Genomic DNA, 12,880 nt, shown 5'->3' on the forward strand with positions numbered 1-12,880 from the left:
ATCCAGATCTGTCACAAGATTTCTGCCTTAGCACGGATTCTTCTAAAGTCGGTCTTGGTGCCCACTTATTTCAAGAAGCCATAGAAAATGGCACTACCGTTCAGAAAACCATTGCTTTTGCTAGCCGAGTGCTAACAAAATCTGAAAAAAATTATTCCGTTACTGAATTAGAAGCTTTAGCTATCGTTTGGGCATTTAACAAATTCCGTTTCTTTCTTTCTGGTAAGCACGTAAAAGTATACAGTGATCATCGTGCATTACAATTTCTTATGTCTTCAAAATTAAATCATGACAGGTTAAAACGTTGGGCATTGTTTCTGCAAGAATTCCGCTTCACAATAGTCTACATTCCCGGCAAGGAGAACATTGTTGCGGACGCACTGTCACGCGCACCGGCTGGGCTTGAGAAAAGTACCACAGAAGGCAACCTCGAGAAAAATTTCAGTATTCTTTACATTCAGAAAGTCGCCTTTGAAAACTTCATCACCACATCTTTAAAGGACATTGCTCATGAACAAGATAGAGATCCGATTTGGAAAGACATCAAAAGTAAATGGCATGAAAAGACACACACTCAGATTCGGCATTATTACCTGGTTAGAAGCAACATACTCTTCAAACGCTGCACTGTTGATGACAAGTTATGGGTACTTTGCATTCCAGACGATTTTGTTAATAAGCTCATTTGGTACATTCATTTCAGCTACGCACATTTTGGTCCACGAAAATGTTATCATATTCTTCGAACGACTTGTTATTTTAACAATATGGAAAAGAGAATTCGAAGAGTCTTGTCTATTTGTAAACTTTGTCAAAAGGCGAAACCATCTACTATCTCCCATAGTGCTCCGCTGTTTCCTATCGTTCCTTCTAAATTAAAAGAATTTGCTGCTGTTGATCTCTTGGGACCGCTTGTCAGAACATCCAATGGATTTTCGTACATTCTAGTCGCTGTTGAACTTACTTCAAAATTTGTTTCTTTCACTCCGTTACGTAAAGCCTCTGGACGATCTGTATCCAACGCCTTTGTTAAAAATTTCTTACGTGAAGTTGGACACGTTAGTAAAGTCATTTCAGATAACGGACCGCAATTCAGATCTGCTGTTTGGTCACGCATGCTTCGCAACCATAAAATCAAACCTGTTTTTATTTCATTGTACTCACCACATTGTAACCCGTCTGAACGGATTATGAAAGAAATCAATAAGCTTTGCAGACTTTATTGTCACAGAAAGCATCAGCATTGGGACAGATATTTACACTTATTTCAAAATGTGCTGAATGAAATTCCTCATGATTCCACTGCTTTACCACCCACTCTTGTACTAAAGAATGAAGAACCACCGAACAGAATCAGAGAGCTTGTACCTTTCCCGAATACACATAAACTTCGACACAAAGACATAATTGATTTGGCTCTTAAAAATATAAAATCTGCAGCAGACAAAAGGAGAAAACTACACGGTAAAGCAAATGCAAAGAAATTGTATATTGGTCAGAAAGTTCTCATTAAAGCTCATTCATTGTCACATAAGAAGAAACACTTGAGTCACAAATTCTTTCTAGTTTACAATGGACCTTATAGAATCCGACGTATACCACATGATAATTGCGTTGAAGTTGAAACTCTGCGTACTAGGAAGAGTAAAGGTTTACACCACATTTCACATGTAAAACCGTTTATTGAAAGATAATCTGCTTTTTAACTTTGTCTTTGCCATATAACTTTTCCCTTTACATTACTAGTATGCTGTGTCAGACTTAAGAAACTGTTAACATACAACAATGTTTGAAGTTAAATATCCAGTCAAGAACCAAGAGAACTTATTCAAACAGAAATTACGAATGCATTGTTATAGTGAACAGACGACACAGTGTTGTATTTGTACATTCTTGCTTGTTAGTTGCACGATTACGTAACGACTATCAGGCTTACATACTTAGGACACATACTGGTACTGCTAATGAGATTTTAATGCAACATTTTGGTTTACTTGAAAATACATTCTGGGTTTAAAGTACTTTCTGTGAGATACCAGAGGACACAGTGGTTAGTTTATGTGACAGCTACACGATGTTATCACGACGCTACTAATGAGTGACAATTCACAATGTTGCTTTTGCAGTGTATCTGTTTTATATCTGCACAGTTTTCTGAATTCTTCTAGGAAGAAAAACATGTCTTAGTAGTAACTTTTGTGGTATAGCAACAATGAGACAGCCTTTTTCGTGGCATAACAATACGTTACTGTACAGTACTTTCTTCATCACGCCAATAAGCATAATAACTACGATATCTGTACGCAAAGCATTTCACTTTTGTTTATCATGTGGTAAGTACATTGACTTCTGCAGAACTTAGCTTTCGGAGGACGATAACTACGACACTTCCACAGAGATTATGTTGCGACAAGATGCACAGTTTAGTGCTACAGTACATGCATTTGAGTGATTAATCTTGTACTTAAAACACTTATTTTTAAAGATTTTTTTTTAATTACAAAGAAAGTTTTCCGTGATACATTTCATTCCATTGCTGTAATTTGTAACACCTGGGAGTATAATTACATTTATCCTCAGGGGGGTACACGCTTACTTTGTGTACCATGTGTGTGGCAACCACAAGGAACCCTAGCTAATATGGTATTTGCTTATACAACTTTACACATCGGTACCATATTTCTCTAACACACAAATTACACAGCTATCTGATCATTTAACTGAGAGATAAACATTTTTTTACTACATCAGTGACACATGTTTACGCAATACACAGTTGGGTAACTCCACACTTATGAAACTGTATTTTGTCTGTACTTTGTAAACTGTTCATATTTTTTTTGGAACCATTGTGATACTATGAGAGCTTTGAATGATGTATTTGGTATGGATTCATGATTTTTAAAGTACGTTTGAGGCAGATGACACTTTTGACATGAGCAGAGAATTTTTTTAATTATTGGAGGAAGCTACGACGATTTTGAGATTTGACTGAGGTGTTATGATGTTATTTTTATGACGACGATGTGTATTATGCTGCTGAGGTATGTTTATGATTAATAGGCTGAGGCTATATGAGTTATTTGATTATGCTTCATATTTATAATGACGAAATATTGACGAGTGTCGATGGATACGTATATGTGTAATAAGGTAAGGAGTAATGAATAGTGGGTAGGGACTCTTGACTTGTGAAACAGGATGTTGGAAACCAAGAATCGTACTTTAAGAGTTATGAAATGTGTGTAAATGCGTGAATGTATCACAATGCCGGCGAAAATTTTTTTGGACACTTATATTTATAGGATTTTGTTTCTACAGATTTGCAACGCTAATTCTTGACCTGTGAAATATTTTTATGTGAGACTGTCACTGTAGTGGAAACTGGTGTCGTAAATATTTCCGTGAGAAAGTTAAGTGACCACCTGCACGTAATGCGTTGTGGGCACGCAGCTGTGTCAAACACCGGGAGAACAAGCCATTAGGGTGTGCCTTTCCGGAAGCACAGGTAGAAAAAAAAAAAAAAGAAAAAAGGCAGGCCTTTATCCTCGCCATTGACATTCCTTTAGAGAAAATATTGCAAATGCGACACCCTCATTACTTCCATTAACCTTGCTATTGACATTCCTTTGTAGAAAGCATCGCAAATATTACACGCTCATTACCTGAAAACATATGATTACTCGTACTTTGTGCTAATTACTGCAATGCTTATGAATTGATGGGAAATATTCGTACATCTGCACACCTGATTATGACAAGTGTCTTTCTATGAGAGTTGAGAGCTACTGACTTATGAAATGTCACATGACTATTGAATGATATTTTTATGCTTTGCTTTTCGTAGTTGCTTATTTCACTTGATATCTGGTTTCCAGCTGTGTTACAGCATTGGTTTCATAAAATAAAATTAAATGCATTTGCTAATGTGAACACTTTCTGTCAACAGATCTATTAAATAATAATTTTGTGATCCACATTCTTCAAAAAAGGAGCACTTGGAAAGGAAAGAACAATAAGAAGGGACTAGTAACAGTGACTGCATACATAATATTCTTTTCAGGTACATGGTAATATTTTTTTTACAATAAGTTGTTGTGGTGCACCACTTAAATTACTTAGACATTAAGATGTGATTATACATTTCCCTTATCTGCATTGTTATCTTTAGTGTACTATTTTTTCTGCTTGAGCTATGTCATGTTTCGATATAAGCTGCTGTTTGCCAGGCATAGTGCTAATGAACTTTAATTTGTGTTACTCTGCTAAGCCAGATTTTTTTTTTTTTTTTGCTGCGCATTGCCTCATATTAGTTGTAATGTTGAATTGCTGGGTAATTTAGATTTACTGTAGCTTGCTTTGCGATTTTCCATTTTTTTTTCATTGCTATTTATATTAATTGTTTTATGTGCTGCTGCATTGCCTCGTCCCGTAGTTTAGCATCTGAGCTCAGTAGATTTAAGTTAGCTTAAGAGGGGGTAGCCTCTAAGAGAATGAGTTGCGATGAATTGGAAGAAATGCATTGAGAAGTTATACAAAAAAAAGTACAGAAAACAGGTTTAGGTAGGATTTTCTTGGAAATAAATGTTGAGGTAAGAAATGTGTGAACATATAAATACAGAAAGCATGCTTAGATAGAATTTTTTGGTGGAAACAAAGGATGAAATAAGAGGAAAGATATATGAAATTTTGGGTTGGACTGCAGTACCACATGTTACACTGAAAACGAACCCTGTCCTTTCCTATTGGTGTTATCCCACTATATGTTTGTGTACCCTTGTGTATTTGTTTTCTTCCTGTCTCTGTGTACTGTTTCATAGAACTTTTTTCTCTTCTAATACTAAGTTACATTCACTATGATGAGGAATACTGTTATCCTCAAATGCAATTGGCATTAATAATGTGTTATTTACTTTGTAAAGATGTTTAGACATTATTTATTCTGTTTTGTGTTAATGCTCATGTGTGAAGTTGATGTTTCGAAAGTTATTCTGATCTTTTATGTATGTACTCATGTCATAATTCCTGTAACACTGACGTATATGTCTATTTCTATTCTTTTGTAACGCCTGTTTTACTACAAATGTTATCTGTATTGTTATGTTCTTTAATGATGTATTTTGTACCTTTGTAATTGTATTCTCATGTTATAAAATTGTAATTGACACCAGTTCATCTTATTATTAACTTGTAAGTTACATTTCACTGCACACGTTTCTGTTGGTCACAGTATATGGACAATATGTGAGAAGTAGGGACTGTTAGTGTTTGCACGTGTGTTAATAATTCAGCCAGGGACTGGATAACAGCATTGCTCGTTCTAAGGACAATTCCAAAAAACTTTGTGAGTGCACAAGTGGTGGTTTATGGACTTGCTATATTCTCTGCAAGACTCTTCGATGGTGAATGTGCACCTGCACAATCGCAACAGATGGCTGCTGGCCATCTCTACAAGCACTACAGTGGGTCTGCACCTCTGGTGGCCCACCAATACCATTATTTCTACAAGGACTACAGTGGGTCTGCATCTTTGATGACCCACCAATACCATTATTTCTACAAGGACTACAGTGGGTCTGCACCTCTGGTGGCCCACCAATACCGTAATCTCTACCAGGACTACAGTGGGTCTGCTCTGTGATGACCTACCTACCAATATTCTTCCAAACTTCGAATGACTCTGCTGTGGGTTTGCTCTGTTGTGACCCAATACTTGTCTGCATGTCGAGAGTCAGCACTGTCTTTCCGTTGGAAGGACAACACTAATTCTTCAAGACTGCATGGAAATCCACTACTTCCGTGTGCATTTTCTTCTACTGCTCAGACTTTGAGAAAAACACTATATTTTACCGTAATGAATGATCAGGACTGTCTTTATGGACTGTGACAAAATTTTAGCTTTTGACCAACGTTGTATCAATAAGTGTGTGCATTTGATATCTTTGTTATTGTAATTATGAAAAATTTTTTCAAATCTGTATTGGGCACTGCCCAAACCAATTTGTAAAATTTTTTGTGGGGAGCATGGGGGCTATGTAAGTAGGCTGTTTATGTTTTCTCTATGTAAGTAGGCTGTTTATGTTTTCTCTATGTAAGTAGGCTGTTTAGGTTTTTTTATTGGTAACGCCACCTCTGTATGAAAATCACTGGCTGTGCTGTGGGCAGTCTGTGTCTGCTTTGCATTGTTGTAATACTCCCCATTGTAGTGTTAGGCAGCTGGCTGTGAACAGCGCGTAGCGTTGCGCAGTTGGAGGTGAGCCGCCAGCAGTGGTGGATGTGGGGAGAGAGATGGCGGAGTTTTGTAATTTGTCATGAACTGCTATATTTATATATGATGATATCAAGGTAAATACATTGTTTGTTCTCTATTAATATCTTTCATTTGCTAACTATCCCTATCAATAGTTAGTGCCTTCCATAGTTTGAATCTTTTATTTAGCTGGCAGTAGTGGCGCTCGCTGTATTGCAGTAGCTTGAGCAGCGAAGATTTTTGTGAGGTAAGTGATTTGTGAAAGGTATAGTTTAATGTTAGTCAGGGCCATTCTTTTGTAGGGAATTTTGAAAGTCAGATTGCGTTGCGCTAACAAAATATTGTGTGTCAGTTTAAGCACAGTCATGTATAATTGCTGAAAGGGGACGTTTCATATTGAAGCTTAAATTGCTGATGTTCCCATTTTATCACCATAATAAACAAACATGGTGAATAGTTACGGGAGTGTCAATGAGAGCAGTGGCGTTTTTAAGTTTACAAAATAATGACAAACAACTACAACGAGCTGATAATCTAACACAAAAAGATGACAAACACAAATCAGAAAAGGGATAGTGTTTGAGTGGCAAAGCATATATTGGGGTGGAAGCTATACACATTCTCCGCTGAATTAATCTCTTTTACAGCGCAATCTGACTTTGTTTACCTGAATTCTCTTCAGATGGAATCGACTATTACCAAGTTCACAACACAATATTTTTCACCTTAGACCAGGGAGCTGTGATTATCATTTAACAGCGCAGCAGCAATAGTTCACCCTTTCAACTTGATTCAGGTGGCTGCGGAAAACGGCGAGCTGTGGGTGAGGAGCGGTGCGTTGTGGCAGCTACACTATGTGATCATAAGTATCCGAACACCCCAAAAACATATTTTTTTCATATCAGGTGCATTGTGCTGCCACCTACTACCAGGAACTCCATATTAGAGACTCAGTAATCATTAGACATCGTGAGAGAGCAGAATGGGGCGCTCTGCGGAACTCACTAAAAGAACCTGGCGACTATTTGTGTCAGGGGAGTTACAGTCGTGCCTCCAGTAAACATGTGCACCAACAGCTCTGTCGATATCGTCCCAGCTTCTGACAAGAGAACGCATGGAGTTTTATGACCTCCCCACTGTCTGCACAAAGGCTCAGTCTACAGCTTTCTCTCTTAGTGGCTTCCTCCACCAAATTTCGGGACAGACTGCCACCAGGCCCAGGTAAAATGTTTTGGGGACCAATGTTCTCTTGTCTGTCCCTGAGCAGGAGTAGAAGAATGCTATGGCTGTAAGCCCCTCTGCAGTTACAATCCACTGAGTGCTGCTTCCTAGAATCACTCAAACAGCCTGGTGGCTTCACTCAGCCCCAAACCATCTCTCTCCTCCTGTTCTGTGTCACCTCCACTATGGCCCCTCAGATAGAAGTGCTATACAGGTTACACATGAAATTATAAGAACATTCCACTCTCAGTTTCCTCACATGAAGAAGTCATAAACCACACGTACCAAATGTAGTACTGGGGAATACCGAGATCATGACCTAAAATATGAATACTAATCTGACTGACAATGTTCTTAAAGTGAGGGAGTGGCGTTCCATTTCTCATACCTTATAGAAAAATTTTATAAAAACGTAAGGAAAATACTTTTAAAACCCTAACGCCTACCACCCACTATGAAAGCTGGAAAGCCCTCTAGTGGGGGGAAGGGACCAGATTGACTGTGACTGATTAATGTGTGGCATGATGCCCTTACTGTCACCATCCCGTTCACCCACACAGGACGGAATGTTTGTATTCCAAATTGAAAAGCATCAAACTATTCACAGCCTTAAACTTTTCATTTTCTTTAATAGGTACATTACATCTGTTATCAATTGCGGGCATGTGAAGGCCGATCAATCCCTCATTTTTTAATGAAACGGTTAGAGTTATGACGGTGATTGTTTAGATTGAGCCATCTTTATTAGTCTCCTTTCTGTCTGGTAACTGGGAATTGGTGCGCATATGTATAAAATTCACTTGTAAACCAAAGCTGTGAGCAACTAGCGCTATCCAAAAGCGGGGGGGCTACATCCGTCGTACCCTGCCGTACCACTGTCAAGGGGGGCTCTTGAGATAACTTAAAAGCAGGTGGACGAGAACACTCCCGGGCTGCCGAAGATGGACCTCTGAAAATGCATTGTTCTCCTGGCGTCGCTGCGGCAGACTCTTTCCAAGAAATTTCGAAAGGTAAGAACTGTACGTGATCCCGGCGAATACGCTCATCTCCTGTGCATAATGATCATTTTCCAGTATGTCCCTTCTGGCAGAGGGCATTCTGCATGGCGGGCTGTTCATTAACCGGCTAATTCGTAGAGGGCAGGGGGACTGATCGAAAACTTTTACCAGTCCTTGGTTTTGAAACGGAGGTCACTGACCGATCTCCAATATCAAAATTGGTTCAAATGGCTCTGAGCACTATGGGACTTAACTGCTGTGGTCATCAGTCCCCTTGAACTTAGAAGTACTTAAAACTAACTAACCCAAGGACAGCACAAACACCCATGCCCGAAGCAGGATTCGAACCTGCGACCGCAGCGGTCGCGCGGTTCCAAACTGTAGCGCCTAGAACCGCTCGGCGGGGGACTTCAACTTATGGATGACGGTTATAGTTTGAAACTACCGGTTTTCAGTTATACAGATATTTTTCATCTCCAGTTTAACCTGACAATTAAAACTGCTTAAAGTAATCAGTATTTCTAGCTATAAAGATAGACATCGAACACAGATTTAAAAGTTCTAATGAAGTTGAGGGAGTATAAGATCTCGATCGATATTAGGTTGAGATTGTGGCATAAATCAGTCTCAGTGTCTCCAGTATAGATGAATGAGATGAGCGCGTTAACGGCGAGAGAGAAAGGTCAGAAGCACTTCCCTGCATCGTCACGTTTGGGTGGTGTCAATCTTTCATCCTGAAGCAATCACAAAAATAAAGGTTCAGTTATTATTCCAGCCAACGTCCTTGCTGCAGTGGTAACACCAGTTCCCGTCAGATCACTGAAGTTAAACCATGTAGGGTTTGGGATATCTCTTGGATGGGCGACACTCCGGCTCTGCTGAGTGCTGTTCGCAATCGGGGTGCACTCAGCCCTTGTGAGTCTCAAATGGTTCAAATGGCTCTGAGCACTATAGGACTTAACATCTGAGGTCATCAGTCCCCTAGACTTAGAACTACTTAAACCTAACTGACCTAAGGACACCACACACATCCATGCCGAGGTAGGATTCGAACCTGTGGCTGTAGCAGCAGCGCGGTTCCAGACTGAAGTGCTTAGAACCACACGCCACAGCGGCCGGCCTTTGGGAGGCCAATTGAGAAGCCACTTGATTGAGATGTAGCGGCTCTGGTCACGGAAACTGACAACCTCCAAAGAGCTGCGTGCCGACAACATGATCCAGCATATCCGCATCGACTATCGCCTATCGCCTGAGAATGACACGACAGTCAGTCGTTACCACTGGGCCTTCCGAGGTCTGATTGGAGGGAGCTCGGAGTCATTATCCCTATTTCATAGCACATCAATAAAGTTATGGGTTGTTGTTGTTGTGGTCTTCAGTCCAGAGACTGGTCTGATGCAGCTCTCCATGCTACTCTATCGTGTGCAAGCTTCTTCATCTCCCAATATCTACTGCAACCTATATCCTTCTCATTCTGTTTAGTGTAGTCATCTCTTGCTCTCCCTCTACGATTTTTACCTTCCACGCTGCCCTCCAGTACTAAATTGGTGATCCCTTGATGCCTCAGAACATGTCCTACCAACCGATCCCTTCTTCTAGTCAAGTTGTGCCACGAAATCCTCTTCTCCCCAATTCTATTCAATACCTCCCCATTAATTATGTGATCTACCCATCTAATCTTCTATAGCACCACATTTCGGAAGCTTCTATTCTCTTCTTGTCTAAACTATTTATCGTCCATGTTTCACTTCCATACATGGCCACACTGCATACAAATACTTTCAGAAACGACTTCCTGACATTTAAATCTATACTCGATGTTAACAAATTTTTCTTCTTCAGAAACGCTCTCCTTGCCATTGCCAGTCTACATTTTATATCCTCTCTACTTCGACCATCATCAGTTATTTTGCTCCCCAAATAGCAAAACTCCTTCACTACTTTAAGTGTCTCATTTCCTAATATAATTCCCTCAGCATCACCCGTTTTAATTCGACTACATTCCATTATCCTCGTTTTGCTTTTGTTGATGTTCATCTTATACCCTCCTTTCAAGACACTGTCCATTCCGTTCAACTGCTCTTCCAAGTCCTTTCCTGTCTCTGACATTCCCCTTGGCTTTTAATACCTTCTCCGAACTTTTCTTTTGTTTCCTTTATTGGTTGCTCAATGTACAGATTGAATAGCATCGGGGAGAGGCTACAACCCTGTCTCACTCCCTTCCGAACCACTGCTTCCCTTTCATGTCCCTCGACTCTTATAACTGCCATCTGGTTTCTGTGCAAATTGTAAATAGCCTTTTGCTCCCTGTATTTTACCCCTGCCACCTTCAGAATTTGAAAGAGAGTATGGGTATATCAGTGAAATTTTCCTTCTCTTCCAAGGGACATTGAGGAAGGTTTTTCCTTGTACGATGTCGCAGCATGTTTGTAGAGCATCCTCCCGTTTCTGACTGATAATTGGAGCCCTGTACTTGATTCCTGCCACACTTCAGATGGCGCCATTCCGCAATACAGCAACCAAAGTCTGAGGACGACAGCGAGAAACTGCCTTCTAGACGAGGTGGGGGAAGTGTTACACACTGCACGTACTTGCGTACCGTCTAACAGGCACCGCCACACGGCAGCAACCACATTACTGCCTCAGCAGTGCCGTAGCGACTCTCATGTCATGTGTATGTTGCTGGTTTCTAACTGTTGGCGGTGCTCAAAAATGGCTCTGAGCACTATGGGACTTAACATCTATTGTCATCAGTCCCCTAGAACTTAGAACTACTTAAACCTAACTAACCTAAGGACATCACACAACACCCAGCCATCACGAGGCAGAGAAGTTGGCGGTGCTATTAAAATATTTATTTTCTCTTGGGCCCGTAGCCTGGTGATGTCTTGTAATGGCGTAATAAAATAAAAGACTGTAATGTACCAGAACGCTGCTATAATTGTTAAATGCTAGATGTTTTACATAAGCAAGAGGTCTATTTCAGTATTGCCGCCATTTTCAGGCTATCTGCTACCAAATACGTCTTGTTAAAAGATGTTACATTATAACTAATAACAATTTTGTTTTACTAAGTACTAGTACTTACTTCCGTATTGCATCGTGACGCTGTGGTTGTGTTATAATCTTACTGTTGTATATGTCGTTTCCAGCTGCAGCCAAGTTTTTAAATAGGTATCTTAATCTCTATTAATTTCTGTTGTTCGTAGATGTAAGCTAGGTCGTTTATCGCTTTTATATACTGTTGTGATTTTGACAGCTACGATTGATAGCTAACCCAGTGATGCTGTATCCTACAATTTGTTTATTCATTTGTAATTATCTTTGGCGTGGTTTTATAATCTTTGTTATGTTTTTCTAGTGTGTATGTATCTGTGTTTTTGTTTTATGACTAACCCGAATCAAGCTGTACGATTTCAGTAATATATACTCACGACACAGACGTAACAAAGATTATAATACCACATCACAGATAATATTACAAATGAATAAACAAATTATAACCATACAGCATCGCTGGATTAACTATCAATCGTAGCTGCCAAAACCACAATAGTGTATACAAGCGATAAACGACCTAACTGCGAGCAACAGCAATCAATACAGATTACGATAACTATTTGAAATCTTCGCTGCAGTTAGAAACGACCTTTGCAACAGTAAGATATAACACAACGACAGCGTCACGATGCAATACGGAAGTAAGTACTAGCACGCGGTAAAACAAAATTGTTATTAATTATAATGTTATCCAATACGCATTGTTAAAAACAAAGCATATTGAGTTGCAGATAGCCTGATGATGGCGATAATGCCGAAATAGCGCTATTGATAATTTAAAACATCTAGCAATTAACAGTTATAGCAGCATTCTGGTACATTTCCGTCTGTTACTAAAATACTACTGATGGATTTTTCTGTTTCCTGTAATAACTTAACATTTCAAAGCAATGGAAACTTTACGCATAAACATTACTCGTTCGTAAAAATAGTTTTATTTAAAAACCAAAAATTACAGCACTGCCGCTATGGAAAATTGATATGTCGGTTTTGTATCCGGTTATTAGCAAAGAGTGAAAAAACCTTTTGCAACCGATACCAAACGAATACCAAAAAATACCGGTTGCTCAGAACCAAAATACCAGTATCAATTTTAACTGGTCGGTTTTTTCCATCCTTACTTTAACTCTGAAATTAGATGGCGACTGGATGGCAGACCTTCAGGTAGAGGGGCAGAGTTCTCTTGCAAAGCGCACTGGTGCAAGACATCAGTCTGCTGCAATTAATTTGCACATCCGCATGCACAATCTGGTGAGAAAATCTTGTGGTATCGGCTGGTTATGTCAGAACAGAGTGATTTCAGTGATTTCATGCTGGCTTTTCATGACCAAGAAGACAGGCACAAGTTGCA

The sequence above is a fragment of the Schistocerca americana genome, chromosome 8 (assembly GCF_021461395.2).
Source record: "Schistocerca americana isolate TAMUIC-IGC-003095 chromosome 8, iqSchAmer2.1, whole genome shotgun sequence".
NCBI classification, from domain to species: domain Eukaryota; kingdom Metazoa; phylum Arthropoda; class Insecta; order Orthoptera; family Acrididae; genus Schistocerca; species Schistocerca americana.